A 15,478-nucleotide genomic window follows, 5' to 3' on the forward strand; every position below is an offset into this window, starting at 1 on the left:
AACCGCCATTGGAGGAAAGGGGACCTCAGTCAGCACAAACCCGCGTTCCTATTGGCTAACAGTACGGCGAGAGGGCGTTGCCGTCCTTAGCCGCGGCCGCTCCCTCCCGGCTTGAAACCTCGCCGTTGCCGGTGAGTTGGAGGCGTTGAAGCGAGGACGGCGCGGCGGGTGGGGCGCTGGGATTTTCTCTCGCTCTCCCTGTGAAGGTGCCGGTTACCGAGTCGGCGTTTCCGCCTCCCCCCCCCGCCCCCACCGTGAGGAGCCGGAGCCGCGATAGCGGCAGTACTTCCAACAGGCTTTGGCCAGACTCAGGTGAAGCCCCCGCCCGGGGTCGGTGCGGGACGGGAAACGTAAAACTGACGCTTGGCTCTCAGTTTGGCGCCGGCGGGATGTGGTTCTTCGGAGCGCGGGCGGGCGTGGTTTAATCCCTGCCCTTCCCTCCTCTTGCCAGGCGAGCTGCGGCCCGGGAAGTCCCTTTGCCACCGATTCAGCCGTCCGCTGTTGGGAAAGAGGGGAGGCTCGGCTCTCTTCTGGGTGGGGACTTGCTTGCAAAGGCGTTTCCACGCTCGAGGCCACTTAAACGTTTCTCCTTTTTCCTCTTGGTGCACCAGCGTTATGTTTCGTTTCCTGCCTTTTGCTCCCTTTCTGCTTAGAGGGGAAAAAAAAGCAATCCCAGCCTTATGCGTGTTTATTCAGAAACCCTACTTAATTCAGTAGGGCTTATTTCCCATGTAAGTGTGCGTAGGATTGTGGCCTGAGCGAGGGAGAGAAAGCCGCTGATCTCTTGTGCTTCTGTTTCCTCTTTGGTGCATTGCAATGGCTTGTTCTTGTTTGACCTCTTGCAGCTCTGGGAACGTGGGTTTTCCTGCTGAATCCCCCCCCTTCCCAAATCCCCCCCCCAGAGCTCCTTCCCGGGAAGTAACGGGCAGCGGGAGGAGGACCGCTTGGCAGCTGTCAGGACTCCCGCCTGAGTCACGGGCTGACAATCCCGCTGCAGACCTTGCGCTGGGCTTGGCTTCCGCCCTCGGAGCTCGACTTCCTCATTCAGTTGGCTCCGTATTAGCCAAGCCGCGAGAGGGGAGGAGGGAGTGACGGGGCAAGACGAAGCTTGCAAAGACGGTCTCTTGGAGTTCCTATCGCTCCCCTCTTATCCGCTTGGGCCGAACTCTCTTTTTCTCCCCAGCCTTTACTTTCGGTCAGTGGCGGTGGAATATGCCCGTTGTTGCTTAATCTGGCCTCCTCCCCTGATTCCAACCTGCGAGCCTGCTGGGATACTTTCCCCCATGCTGCCAGTCTCAATGGTGGGCATTGTGCACCCACATTAAAAGCGGGGGGGGGGAGGAATCGGCTGCAGACTTGCTGCTCATTGTTTCTGGCAAGCATTGTTAGCTATATGCTGCTAGTCTGCGTGGAAAATGATGCGTTTGGGAGTGTGAGACTCCTTAAAACATTCTTATTTGACAACTGTTGATTGTGATGTAGCAGGGTTTAAAAAGGGCAGAGTCCTTGTTTCTTGCTTCTGGTTCTTGAGTACTGACATGATTTTCAGTCTCGTATTTGTGCCATTTAGGGTTAGAACATCCTGAGAGAGTCTTCACGTTATAACAGTTGCCTGCCTGTCACACTCTCTCCCCATTTCTGTGCAACACTTTCGAGTTTCAAGACCTTAATGCAGTGGTTCCCAACCTTTTTTTGACCAGGGACCACTAGGACTTTTTTGTTCGGTGCAGGGACCCCAAGGTTCAAAATAAAAATTCAGAGAATTTGAAAATAAACTTTAATCATAACTGTTAGTTAAACATTAAGCTTAGAATAATATTTGAATATATATTTTTCTAAGAGAACTTTTAATTGAAAATGTTAATTTGTTATGGGTTTATAACTTTGTTTCGCGGACCTTAATTTAGTTCTCGCGGACCCCTGGGGGTCCACGGACCCCTGGTTGGGAACCAGTGCCTTAATGGAAGCTGTTAATGTCTGATGCTCTTTTCTTCCTGCTATGGTTTGCCTTTCTCTCAAGCTCTTGGAAATAGTCTTGGTTTTCCTTCTCGGGTCTCTGATGTGTGGCCCTGTCTGCACATCTAAATTAGTGGCGTTCTTTCAAAAGAAGCTTCCTTTTTAAAGGCTTGCTTAGCTGTTTTGTGGATGGGAGCATCTTTCCTGTGCCCGCCTGTGTAGGTAACTGTAACATGAAATGTAATGCCATGCAGGTTTGTCTTGCTGACACACCTGAGAAATATGTCATCTCAACTGCTTTCAGGATTTTATAGAACTGTCTGACTCACACTTGGAGAAATGATTTGCATCTGCAGAATATGATTTGCATCTGCAGAACACTTATGGACCACCCATAAGTGACCCTTATATAAAATCTTTGAGGGGGGCAAGTATATAGTTCTAGCAAAGGCTGGAAACTGTTAATGTGTGGCCCTCTGACTTGGAATTATTGTTGAAACTGGCTTTTTGAGCTGTGTAGTTATTATAGTTTTAAAAGATTGATGTCTCTGCTCTTCTTTCTGTAGAGGCTCATCTGCATAAAGTCATGCAGAAGTTTCTGAACTGTCTTGGGTTAACACGCAGCTCCAGCTCTTGGTAAAATGCAGTCTCTCCTCCCCCGCCCCCCAAGCATAGGTGTGTAAAAACTGAGTGCCAAGTAACGACTGTGCACTCAATTACTTCTTCTAGAAAGTTGTGTCCTGTCTTAGTCATCAGGTGAAAAATGTCTGTGGGTTTACTTATCACTGTCTCATTGGAGGGAAGTGCAAACCTTTGAACAGGCTAATACTGTCTGACTCATAGGCTTGTTGTCTGAAGATGGGGCTAGACTTGTGTGCTCAGTTGAAATGAAATAATATTTTTTAGTTGCTCACTTGGTTGGTTGGATGGTTTGGGAGCCATGACATGGCATTTGAGCTGTTTTAGGGGCAATTTAATGTAACATATGGTGGAAGTTAGCAGGAGCTGACTTGTTTTTGTGGGGGTGTGGGATGTAGAACTGGGCTTGCTAATGTATTAATTAATGCTAACTTAGGAACTTCCCCAGAAGGCAGTTCCATCCCATATGTCCCTCTGGATCCATGGCTGGTAGCAGGGGCACTTGTACACATAGCCTTCATACTACTGTGTTCACCAGCTACAGCCATTCTTCAAAAAGCGTGATCTGGCCACAGTGACCACTATGATCACTTCCAAGCTAGATTGCTGTAATGTTTTCTGTGAGCAGCTGCCTTTGAAAATGGTTCAAAAACTTCAATTGGTCCAACATATGGCGGCCAGGCTACTGTCAGAGGTTGGTTACAGGGATCGTATCACTCTTGTGCTGAGAGATATGCGCTGGTTGTCTGTCTGTTTCCAGGCACAATTCAAAGTGCTGTTTCTTACCTTTAAATTCCTAAATGGCTGAGGCCACGGTACCTGAAGGACCACCTCCTCCCATACTATTCAGCCTGCCTCTCAAGCCCTGCTTTCTGTGTGCCCGCCTTTGGTGGTGAGGCAAGTGGTGACTAAAGAGGGCATTTTCTGTGGTGGCATCTTGCCTTTGAATTGCCCTTCCCCTTGAGGGTTGTGTGTCACCTACTGTCTTTTAGGCACTAGGCTAAATAAAATCTTTTTACCCGGGCTTTTACTTAGGGGCTTATGTTATCAGATTCTCAGTGGCCTGGTGACGACCCCACTTATATAATTTTAACTGGATGGAGTGTGTGTATGTGTATGCGCACACACATATATTCTGTCCACTTAAAATTATGATGTTTTTTGCCTTAGTTGAAGTGTTTTCCCCTCTTGTTTAATCTGCTGATAGCTGTAATAAGAGCACCTGGGCAGCCTGTGACCAAAGTGAGGGAGAGAGGCTCAGCTCCAGTATAAAAGTTGCAGTAAAAACATAGCTTTGGTGCAGCATAAGTTCAGATTCCTCTCCCTTGTGCATACCCTTCTTTTCCCCTCCTCTCCTGTTTGTTCGATTCCTTTTAAGGATTTAATCTCAACTTCAGATACGGCCCCTATGAGGGTCACAGAATTGTTTAATTAACAGCAATACTTGGCATTTCTTAAATGTTGTGTTGCATAATGCAGCTAGATACTACCGTACCTAAGAGAGAGTCTTGGAAACATGCTGGAAAGCCCTTCAGCGCTGAGTTTTATTAAGTGGTTACCTCCTTTTTTAGCTGTGCAGGACCACACCCCAATTGCATTCTGCTACTAGTATAGCTTGATATAAGCAATGTGGCTTGATGCACAGTCTCCAGATGATTGTTTCAACTCTGATGGAAAGACTTGTGCAAGATCCGAGAGCCTTGTGTGTGAGCGGAAAGCACTTCTGTTCATGCACAGGGGGAGAGGCCGTTTTTGTTTTTAGTAATGATCGCTTATTATGTCTTATGTGGAGGCCCTCCGACCTCGGGAGGGGAAAATGGAGGGCTGCTTTTTAAAAGAGTGCGACTTGACCCCTCACCAGAACACTTGCATGTATGAGTTTGCATACTGGCCATCAAAACTGTCCCCCCCCCCTTTGCGGGCCATAGTAATCCTTCTGGTTTCTGAGAACAGCCCAGGACTGGAAAGTTCCACTGGATGAGGGTTGTGGGCTTTGCCTTCAGTTATAGCAAGGGAGCGCTTGTGCTCCTTTGAGCTGCGTGTGTCTAATTTGCTTTGTGTACTTAAACACTGCAGGTGTTCAGGTATGTCAGAAGCAATCAGGCATGAAAACATTTCGCTTTGGGGCTGGCATTTGTGTTGCTGCAGCTGGCAGGCTAAAGTACTGTCCTTTTTGGAAATGCCAGTAAATGACACCATGTTTCAGACTAACAACCAACTTTTAGTGAGCCCATTTTGCACAAGGTTGGTGTGTGTAGATAAAATATGGCATGCTTGGGACCTGGCATGATTTGAACTCCCATCTGTAGGAAGCTTCTGTCTTAAAACCTTTTAGTCAGTCTGCTATCTGAATTGGTCTTTATCATCTATTTAGATATGAGCAGTTAGGTTGGGGGGACAGCCCCCCCCATTTTGCACAGGGTTGCACTGATCCCTTCTTTGTGAGGACTAAACAGGCTGAAATCTCCTGGTGGAGCCTCGGGAAGGTACAGGCATTCCCAACTGTGGTCAGTCATATGTGCTGCGCAGGTCTTGTGACTAGTAAACGCTTCCTTGGAGAATACTGGACTTTCGTAGAGAACCCATGATCGAATTATAAAAAGCAGTTCTAAAAGACATTTGTACAACATAAATTCCTCATGTAGCCACCAGGGTGGACTTGATTTAAATCGCTAAGAGTAGATTTAAATCATGGTTTCCTGCATAACGACTTGTAGACTATTCTGCTTGAAAGGTTTCACTTTCATTTTTACTGTTTGCCCCTCCTTCCTCACACTTGGCTCCTTGTGCAGATCTCTTCCACTCCAAACAATCTTCTGTTCATTGAACTTTAGCACTTAAGAGGTGAGGTAAAGGGTTTGATTCTGTTTGCAAAGGAACAATGGGATTAAGGACTTGTTCTCAACTCTGCATGTTTATTTTATAGCATTTTTACTGTGAAGGAGAGGCATGTTATCTCTGCAGACACAAATTCACAGCTTTGAGAACTGCAGAACCAAGCATCTATGATAATATCTTCTGGATAGAAAAATTGCCCAAAATAATCTAATAGAAACTTCTGGAAGAGCATGACATTGTGAATGGGTTAATGGAATTCATTTACCCAAAAATGTAAGCATGGCATGAATGTAAAGCCTCCTGCTGCATAATTAAAAACTAATCCTTATTTCATGATTAGTTTTGGACTATAATGTATCTTAAATAGAAAACTCTCTTTAGTTTTTTACTCAAAAAGCATTTTTTTAAAAAAAATCTGATGTAATTTTTTTAATTTGCTTTTTTTTAAAAATCATTTATTTTTATCTACTCTGGTAGTCACCTTTATATGCCTGCAAGGCAAGCTCCGAGCCAGAGGATCCTGTGTACACACAGGTAACGAACAAGAGCTTTGAAACTTCATTGGAAAATGATATCCGTGTACTTTAAAAGAGCTCATGATTTTTATAGATCTAATGATAACTGGGACTATTCTCCTTTGCACGAACAGATCGAAGAGCGCAGAAGTCTAGTAGTGCCATGTTCATATGCAAACTCTGTCCCTGTGTGCAGTCGGCTTTTAGGCAAATATCTTCTGACCTAATGTGCATTCCTTGTCTACATACAGCCTCCTATATGAGGAGGCAGAACTGTGGGAGTGCTGGGTTTCCTGCAGGAGCAAGAGTTCTTGCTGGTGTTGCATCTCTTTTGCAGTTTGCTTTAGGTGAACTTGTACCTTGAGTTTTTCCTTACCTGCAGAACCATCCCCCACAAGCTGTACGTGGCATTCCTGTAGTTAAAGGATGTGGGAAAGGAGCTGTTGAAAACTTAACACCAGTGTGTGAACTGCGCACAGTCACTCATCCCTTCAAAGGACACATGGGTGTGTATCCAGTTAAATTAACACATTGTTAGTGGCCGCTTCTGTGCCAACATTAATTATGGATTTATTCTTCTTATGTAACCTTGTCCTGTGATCTTTTAGGGCATGTCCATGGTTTCTTAAGTATTAGTCCTTAATATTGATTTGCATAGCACTACTGTGGCATTTTTACAGACTTATATTCACTCTGCAACATATGACACAGCCAGACTCTTAAGCTCTTTAGTGTTGCTACTCCTTTTATATTTTGAAGGAATTGCAGAAGTCACGCATTCCTTCCTTCATGCAAGTGTGACTGGCAAGATGGTATGAGGGGCAATCTGTTTAGTACGGCCCTTGCATACCTGCTAGTGCATGCACTGTGAATAAGGAGGGGTCGAGGGATCCAGATGATTCAAAGTCCTGAACTTGGGTGAACACTCAGCGGTGTTTTTAAAAACTTAATTTGGCCTGCCAACTGTATTGCGTTTCTTCTGTGCCCACCTGTTTGACCGTGAAAATGCGGAGCTTCTGAACCACACGTGAGCCCCTCCCCCTGAAAATGCTGCTTTGTAATTGGCTGTGGTGTTTTTAAATACTTCACCAGCCCCTCAGCAGGATTCTTTCATTTGATCTGAACAGATTGGCCATTTTACAGCCAAAGCAGAGAAGGGTGTGGACCCTCCCGCCAAAGACCAATTTGTTTCTGCGTAACTCAATGTAGGGGTCATAAGAACGTAAGAACACTGGCAGTTATTTGTGCCATTCATTGTACCATCGGTAGTCTTGCACTCACAGACCAAAAAAAAAAAGGCTTTCATGCCTGTAAGGGGACACATATAAAGGGAGGGCAGCAAATCAGCCAGGCTCTCTTCCATCCTGCTGAGAACTGAAACTGACCCACAGTCACTGTGAAACTGACCAAATATGCAGCCTCATGGTATTCAAGCATTCCGTTTCAGTCACCTTTATTGGCATGATGTATTCAAGCATTCTCTCGCTAGTGCATTCGCAAATGGCTTCGAGGGGAGGGGTTAGATGAGGCGGGGCAGACATATGGGAGGGAGAAGTGAGAATGGGCATGGGGAGAAAAACACGAAATGACAAGTATGCACAAGACCGGCTTTCGATTTGGGATTGAGGCAGACTTTAAACTCGGGGTAAAACAGCATCCGGAAAATGCTAGGGGAGAGTGAAGTGACTTCTGAAGGTCGGAAAATATATACATAATTAAAACAAAGCCCCAAGTAGTTGGGGTGTGTGTGTGTGACCGCGACGGGACCAACCCATGCATAAAAGGCCATAGTTAAATGAGAAGCTGTTTCAAGTAAACTGAGTTGAGAAACTTGTTTTAAGAAACGTTTATTTCTTTTAAAATTGGGTAAACACAGCTCTTTTTAGCAAGAACTACAGGCTGATTTGGCCTAACAGTGCATATTTTTGTTAGGTCATGGGACACAGGAACACTTAGTTTTTCCTTGATGCTGCTGTTGGTTTTAAACAAATGAACTATTTCCTTTGGATGTTGAGCTGAGACGGGAGTTTTTCTTCGTTGAGTGATAGCAGTTTCCGGTTTGCTCTTCTTTTAGTTAAGGCTCAGCCTGATCAGCTGCCATTGGCACATCTGACCTATACGTTTTGATCCCAGTCTCCTTGTTGGGACCGGCATGGTTCTCCCTTTCCTTGTCTCACCCTCACGATAACCCTGTGAGGCGGATTAGGCGGAGAATGGTGGGCCCACTCTCAGGTCTGTGCAGCCCTAGGCTGACACGAATCATCACAAATGTGGGGTCTCTGAGTTTGGCTTTCCTTCCTGAGAGCTTTTTCTTGGCAGGGCTCCAGTACTGGAGGTTATCTTGACTCAGGGACAAGCTGTTGAGAGGAGGGTGTGGATAGTCAGCCTTGAGTGTTATGTTCAGCTTTCTCAACCCCTGTGTCCTTTTACCCCAGCCCCCTCTATACATAATGGGGCAATTATACATTTAAACACAAAATTGTTGCCATTTACCTTAAGTTTGGCCCTGAAACACTCTACTCTGTAACTCTCATTAGTGGTGAACGCTTCAGTAGTTTTAACTTCTATTAAGCTGGTGTGGGGGAGTCTTTACCTTGCTTTCTGTTCAGCCCAGAGAAGCAGCCATCCCAAGTAGCTTAGTTAAGGGAGCCGTGATCCTTACGATTCTAGTTTACTTCAGTTTAAGGGCATTGCTGAAGTTATATTGCAGGGCTGCATGTGGTGCTTTTATTCCTTGTGTTTGTGCAGCATAAATTTGAAGCTGTAAAGGTGAGAGTTAAGGATTTGTATGCACAAGCAAGAATGTGTTTTAGTTTTCCCTGGCATTGCTACAGTAGAAGAGAAGGCTTTTTTTTTTTTGCTTCAGTCCTAAAGCTACTTGGGGCTTGCCGGTTTGTAGCTAGCAGATCATGAGGAATCTTGCAAGAATGACCAATTTATTTCCACTGCGGTCAGGATAAATACAAGATCTGTATTTCAATTTCTGGATCTGTTTTTTTTAAATGGGATGTTGAGTAATTTGCAGTGGGAAGCTCGATCTGTGATAAATATACATTGGCCAGGATACTGGAAATGGAAGGATAACACTAGTAAAAATCCCTAACTTTGCTAAGTATGATCGTGGAACTATACATAGATTCAGAGAGTTGGAGGGGGCCATCTAGTCCAACCCCCTTCTCAATGCTGGATCAGCCTAAAGCATCCCTGACAAGTGTTTGTCCAGCCGCTGCTTGAAGACTGCCAGAGAGGGGGAGTTCACCACCTCCCTAGGCAGCCGATTCTACTGTTGAACAACTCTTACTGTTAAAATGTTTTCCCTAATATCCAGCTGGTACTTTTCTGCCTGTAACTTAAACCCATTATGGAGAGTCCTATCCTCTGCTGCCAACCGAAACAGTTCCCTGCCCCCCTCTATGTGACAGCCCTTCAGATACTTAAAGGATAGCAATCATGCTGCCCCTCAACCTCCTCTTCTCCAGACTGGACATTCACACGTCCCTCAGCCTTCCCCCGTAGGGCTTGGTCTCCAGGGCTCTGATCATCCTAGTCACTTTCCTCTGCATCCACTCCATTCTGTCCACATCGTTTTTGAAGTGAGGCCTCCAGAACAGCACTGGAGGCAGCAATCTAATATCTTCAAATAGGGATCCTTGTTGAGCAGCAGAATATAACTCTGTGAGTGGTTTCCAGTGGAGAAGTAATGGAAGGGTTATGGAAATCTTCAGCTGTGCTTCTTTCTGTACTGGGCTTCAAGGTCAGAAATGAATTTGTGTGTAGTAACTGGTGGGTGCTGGGAAGGGGGCCAGGCAATAGGAGGGGTGGTTCAGTGCTCTCCCCCACAAATTACCTCTCTACTAGGAATCAGTTGCCCCAGTTTGCTACATGTCTTCTGGCTGGTGGCCATCTGCATTTGGAGATCCTAAGCCAAGTAACGATTCAACAGCTTCTGCTTTGGGAGGAGAGATAGAATGCTTTAATTAAAGGAAGAATTTAGTGGGAAAGTTATTGCCTGTGAAAGATCCCGAAGACTCAGGCATGATCACAGCTGTTTAGGAGAAGTGAATTTGATGCTCTCCACCATACAGCTGTGGGATGCTAAAGCAGAGCAAATATTCAACCTTTGCCCCTTTGTAGTCAGTCACCTGTGAGACAAGATGGGCAAGTATAGCTATATGATCTGTTTTGTAGTCAGTCACCTGTGAGACAAGATGGGCAAGTATAGCTATATGATCTGTTTTGTAGCATGCTTTGGAGGTATTGTTGGCAGTGTTTCACGCTGAGCTTTCAAAGCCAGTGAGGACAGGAACTCTTGCTTAAGTCTTGAGCAATGTCCTGTGCCTGTCTTGAAGATCCTGTTGCCTGGGGAGACATGGTGAACTCTAAACCAAGCTCTTTGAGCAACAGGGATGGGCTGGAGTCTCCTAAGCCGCTGTTGTCGTCTTAAAGTAAGATTATTCTATTGAGTGGTCATGAAGAATGTGTTCTCCCTCTGGAATGTTTTCCTTGTGGGCATACTGTCTCTTGACTCTGCTGAGAAGGCATGTATTGCACTGCACACATGGTAATAGGAAACAACAGTTGCCGAGCATGGTGTATTAGATTTAAAGTTTGGAATATCTTATTCCAAGTTAAATGCTGGGAAATTGCCAGTTGAGCTTAAGTGTGCTAATGATGAAGTCTGACACAAGCAGCTACCTCCCAAGTGTGTTTCCACACACCGGTTCCTGTACTCTAAGCAGAGCTAATTAGTATCAGCTTCGCTCTTGAGTACAACGTGTCCTGGGCCCAACTCTGCAATTGCCGTGTTATAGCAGGGTTAGTCAGCTGATTTCCTGTTTTCTCGCCTTCCTTGGAAACTAGGCTTTTGCGATAGGGTCTCTGTTGCAATGCAATAGCAGCTTATTGCAATTGCAGCAGTTAGCTGCATCAGTAGATGGAACGCGGAAGTAGTGTGTGCCTCCAAACCATAACCCCTGAGAAGGGGGTGATATGGATCTTGAAAAGGCAACACATTTGCAGGGGAATTTTCTTTTATTTGTCAGAAAAGTGCATCATATTTACTACAAGACTATCCAGTGGTGGCTGGCCTCTTCATCTGGTCAATGGCAAGTCCTGGAGGATAAATATTCTCAAGGCCATAAGTTAGTTCTGTGTCACAGCATTTTCCCATTGATTTGTGTGAAATACAGAATAGGATAAGTTGAATTGGGACGATTGTATTCCCCAGTTTGCCAAACAACCTAGACAGTTATGTTATAGAATGAAATGGAATATGTTATTTTCTCACTAGCAGAAGTGTCTTAAGTCAGGGGGTGTCAAACATATGGCCTAGGGGCTGGATCCGGCCCCTTAAGAGCTCTTATCTGGCCCGCGAGTCAACCGAGGCAGCCAGCCCTGTCCAAACCGGGGCTGGCGAGGCATGGCCTGGCCCGACCAACTGACATGTATGTCATATCCGGCCCTCGTAACAAATGTGTTCAACACCTCTGGTCTAAATAATTTTAATCATGCTGTTTAAGTGAATTGTCTGAGAAGGGGAAAACTTTTATTTGAAACAAAGGCTGACTTAAGATGGGAAGCTCGTCCTGCATTTGAAGGAGGAACTTAAAAATTCCCAAGTGAATCATACAGGTTTTGTTTCAGAGGCTAGCCGTGTTGGTCTGTAGTTAGGAGAGCTAGATTTGAGTCCAGTAGCGCCATAGAGACCAGTGATATTTTGGGGGCTATAATAAGTTCTTAGAGTCAAACTTCCCTTCATCGGATGGAGGTTTTGGACTCCATTAACAAAATGGCCTTCCCAGCTCCCCCACCCCCATGCCACCCTGGTAACAACTATTTGTATTTGCTAATTGCCTTGAACTCTCTTGTGTTCAATATCAGTATTACTATCCTGTTGGTAAAGTGTGGGTGGGGGGCTCCCTTTTCAGAATCCCAAAGTCAACTGGTGTATTCCTGAAAATGTCACCTAGCAAATGTGTCATCCTGAAATGTTCTGTTTGATCAAATATACCGGTACACGGAGAGCTGGTAGCACTTCCCCCTAATAGTCGGTTTTAGCCACTGTTTTAACCCCTACCATCGCAGAACTGTGTACAGAAATGTTATAGAAACCCTAAAGGTCTGTGTCAACGAGGCCACAGGAACAGGCCTGGATGTCAAACAGCCACATTTCTCATCTGCACTTTTGCCATTGTCTGCGGAGTCTCTCAAAGAGCTGCATCAACTACAGAAACCTTCTATAAGTGGTTCTCATGCTTCATGTTTAGAGAGCAAGCCTCTGGGTATGTTGCTTCCAATGGATGAGAGGCCCAGTTTCTTTGCAGAGTCAGAGCCGGCCCAGAGAATTGGGCTCTATAGCTTTCCGTTCATGGTTGTATAGTGCATCTGAACCTCCTCACCCCTTGTTTAACCTGTGCACCGCTCCTACCAGTGAAGCAGCATCTGCTGTGTAATTACATCTTATGGCTGGTTTTTTCTGTTGGTTTGAACAAGCCTTGCTTGGGCAGCCTGGGGAAAAAAGTCCTGTCAGCAGAACCAAGGCTGGCTCCAGCAAATCACTTCTAAAAGCAGCATTACAAACTCCTGCAGGGCTGCTCTGTAGTAAGGCTTCACCCAGTCAAAGGAACAGACTGCTGAGGGGGCTCAGTAGTATTCAAGCAAGTTTCAGTCTATGGGATTGTTAAAGTGCTCCAAAATAGTGTCAAACGAAAACTGACATCTTTCCTTGTTTTTTTGGTAGAACTGCAACTGAAATGGTTGGTTTTTCATTGTCCAGCAACTTCAGTGTAAAGCATCTTCTGCAGTTGCCTATCAGTGATAACGTGAGGCTGTAACAAGGAAAACAATGTGGGCTTTAATATTCATTGTTCTTTAAGCAAAGTATGCTTAAATACTGTATTCTAGTCACTTTCAGACCAAATTCTTCTTTAAAGCGGTCTTGTGTTTAATATGCTGACCTTGTTGAGCAATTGCAGAGTCACAAAAACAATTCGATGTCCGCTGATAAAGTAAACAGAGTGGTGGTGGTGGGGTTATATAAATAGTACTGGAGAGAAAAAAATTGCTGACAGAAATTGCTGTTTTCCAGATGATCCTAAAACCTGGAGGGAGCTTTGCTTCTTTTATCTTCCTGTTCTTAATAGTCGGAGAAGACATGACTTTTGATGCCAAAGATATGGGAGAAAGCAATGAAGTCCCCCCCCCCACAAAACCTGAAGTTAGAGGCTATGCAGAACCTTTAATAAATGTGATTGCTAGGTTCTCTAAAAGGTAGCACGCTGCCTGTTGTAGTGGGCCCCTTCTGTCCAGTTTCAGTTAAATATCTTTCCAGAATATCCTCCCATTCTATCCTTGTAGGTTCCACAGTGAGTGAAAATCATAATGCAGTAGCAGGAAGATGGTGGAGGACCCCTGCCCTTGGCTATGAACTGGGTGTAGGTGGCATGACCAGTTCCTAAAAACCTGGGGCATGTGGCAGTACAGCAACTTTAAAGGAGAGAAGGGATATGCTGAGTGGAGGGAGAGCCATGTCTGTTGCCCTAGGCCCCTTAGAGGAAGGATAGGATAAAAAAAAATGCACTAGATTACTTAACCAACACTTGTCTTCCCCCAGCAGGTGTTACTGCTGGTCTCAGAAATCCACCAAGAGGAAGGAAAGAAATGGTTAGGGGAAAGTGTTGGCGGGGAAAGGTTGGTGCAGCCCATCTTGAGTGTACTTGGTCCTCTGCTGTGTAGGGATTCTGTGGTGATCCAGTCCTGAACAGTTACTGTGAATTATAGCTTGGTCCTCAGGCCACTGTTCTTCCTCATCTCCGCAATGTTCAGTAGGTGGAGAAGAGGAGTGAATTTGGGCTCCACCATGCGCAGCATCTGGTTTCCAGGCTTCCAATTGCTCCACGCAAGGCATATCTAGGGGTTTTGTTCTGTTTAACTTCACTAGCACAGGTTTCTCAGCTAAATTTGAGATAGTTTGTTGCCCTTTTGCTTCACAATTTGCCAGAGTCAGTTTAAGACTGTGGATTCCCTAGCCCATTTCTTGTTACTTGGAGGCATAGTAGGAGTGGGGGGGGCATGAGTGAAGAAGGGCTGCCTAGGATCTGGTGTCATTTTAGAGACTGAACCAGACATGTGAAGCACATCATTTGCTCTCTCTGAATTTTAGATGTTGAATAAAATGCAGAGGGATGTATTTATGGTACTAATTCCAAAGGGGGGGGGGGAGAAGCAGAATACGAATAATTGTTGCTAAAATCAGATTTGTACTGGTGAGAAGGGAACAGGTGTCAGAAGAAAGCAATAGATCATCATTATGCAACTGAGAAGTAGACTGTCTTCTACTCCAGGCTCCTGCTGTAAGTTAGGGCAGGGACTTCTGCAGATGAATTGGATGGAGATTTTATGACATAGCCCAGTATGCCTGGTGGGTATTAATGGAAGCTGGGAGTAGATAAGCAGATAGAGCCGGGTATGTGTCTCTCATTCAGCTTGGATGGAACCAGCTTGGTTTGTCTGAAACGAGAAAAAATTCCCTTCCTTTGCCTTCTGGTCAAGTTGCCTACTACAAAGGAGGCTCTTCGTTGCCCTTAAACCCTTGCAATCCACACTCTCCTCTAGTTCACAGGTAAAAAATGGAAAGCATCATGGCTCAGCTCTGCACATCCTTGTGATCAGTATCCAAATCAAAGGTTTGCAGTACCTCATGATATTCAATTCTCAAACTGTGATGTTCCATGTGACGAAGAGTTTGAGTATTTGTGGTGGTGGATGAACTTTTATTTCCTTTGTGCTTCAGCTATAAGATCTTTGCTCCTGGGGAAATTGTGTTTGTAGCTCACTTGTACCAAATGGTTCTGTACAGATAAAAACTGAGAGCGTGTTGGTACGTATCTAATAAGCTCCAGTGGCTAAGATGTGTCTTGCATCTCTGCTTAGATGGCCACAGAACTGGTAAAGCCTTAACATTTCCTTATAGTATAATGGCCAAAAATAGTATTAGGAAGAATTTTAAAAGGTTGACTGTAACTCTATAATAGTTTAACATTCCTAAAAACTAGTCAAAGTCAGAATGTTGATTATGGCACTGTAAAAATACAGCGGCAGATCCTTGCATAATGTCTGTACCTCAAATCTAAGCCACAGAGGCTGCATTTTTGCATGGTTTGTTAAGCTACTTTAACCAACAAGGAAATATGGAGAACGTACCTCTGCCCAGGAAAAAAGGGAATGGAACTGTGCACACTCTTCCTGCAAGCTGCTTCTGGATCTCAGCATAACTAAAATGAGAAGTGTGGATGATATAATGACAGGAGTTACAGATGGAGATAACTCAGCTGTAAATGAAGTTGTGAGGAGCCAGTGTGAGCGTGTGCCAAGGAAGAATCTCTCCCAAGTTGCTATTATAGCAAGTGCTCCATTGCACTCTCTCTGTGTGTTTCCTTCCCCCACATCAAAGGGTGGCTACCTGTCCAACACTCTTGCTGTTTAGTTTTCAAGCATGACTTCATATGCTGATGCTGTAATTACCAGATCAG

The 15,478-nt window shown here is 45.0% G+C and overlaps 1 protein-coding gene across 1 annotated transcript in view; it reads left to right on the plus strand.

Moving 5' to 3' along the window:
• The first annotated feature begins 246 nt into the window (after positions 1-246).
• MYH9 (myosin heavy chain 9) overlaps positions 247-15,478 on the plus strand; it is a 78,185-nt gene continuing 62,953 nt past the window's right edge. Inside the window, exon 1 of the mRNA XM_056847468.1 lies at positions 247-312. The gene's annotated coding sequence lies outside the window, so the exon portion shown is untranslated. The remainder of the gene's footprint in view (positions 313-15,478) is intronic.

Source organism: Euleptes europaea, chromosome 3 (assembly GCF_029931775.1).
Source record: "Euleptes europaea isolate rEulEur1 chromosome 3, rEulEur1.hap1, whole genome shotgun sequence".
Classification (NCBI taxonomy): Eukaryota; Metazoa; Chordata; class Lepidosauria; order Squamata; family Sphaerodactylidae; genus Euleptes; species Euleptes europaea.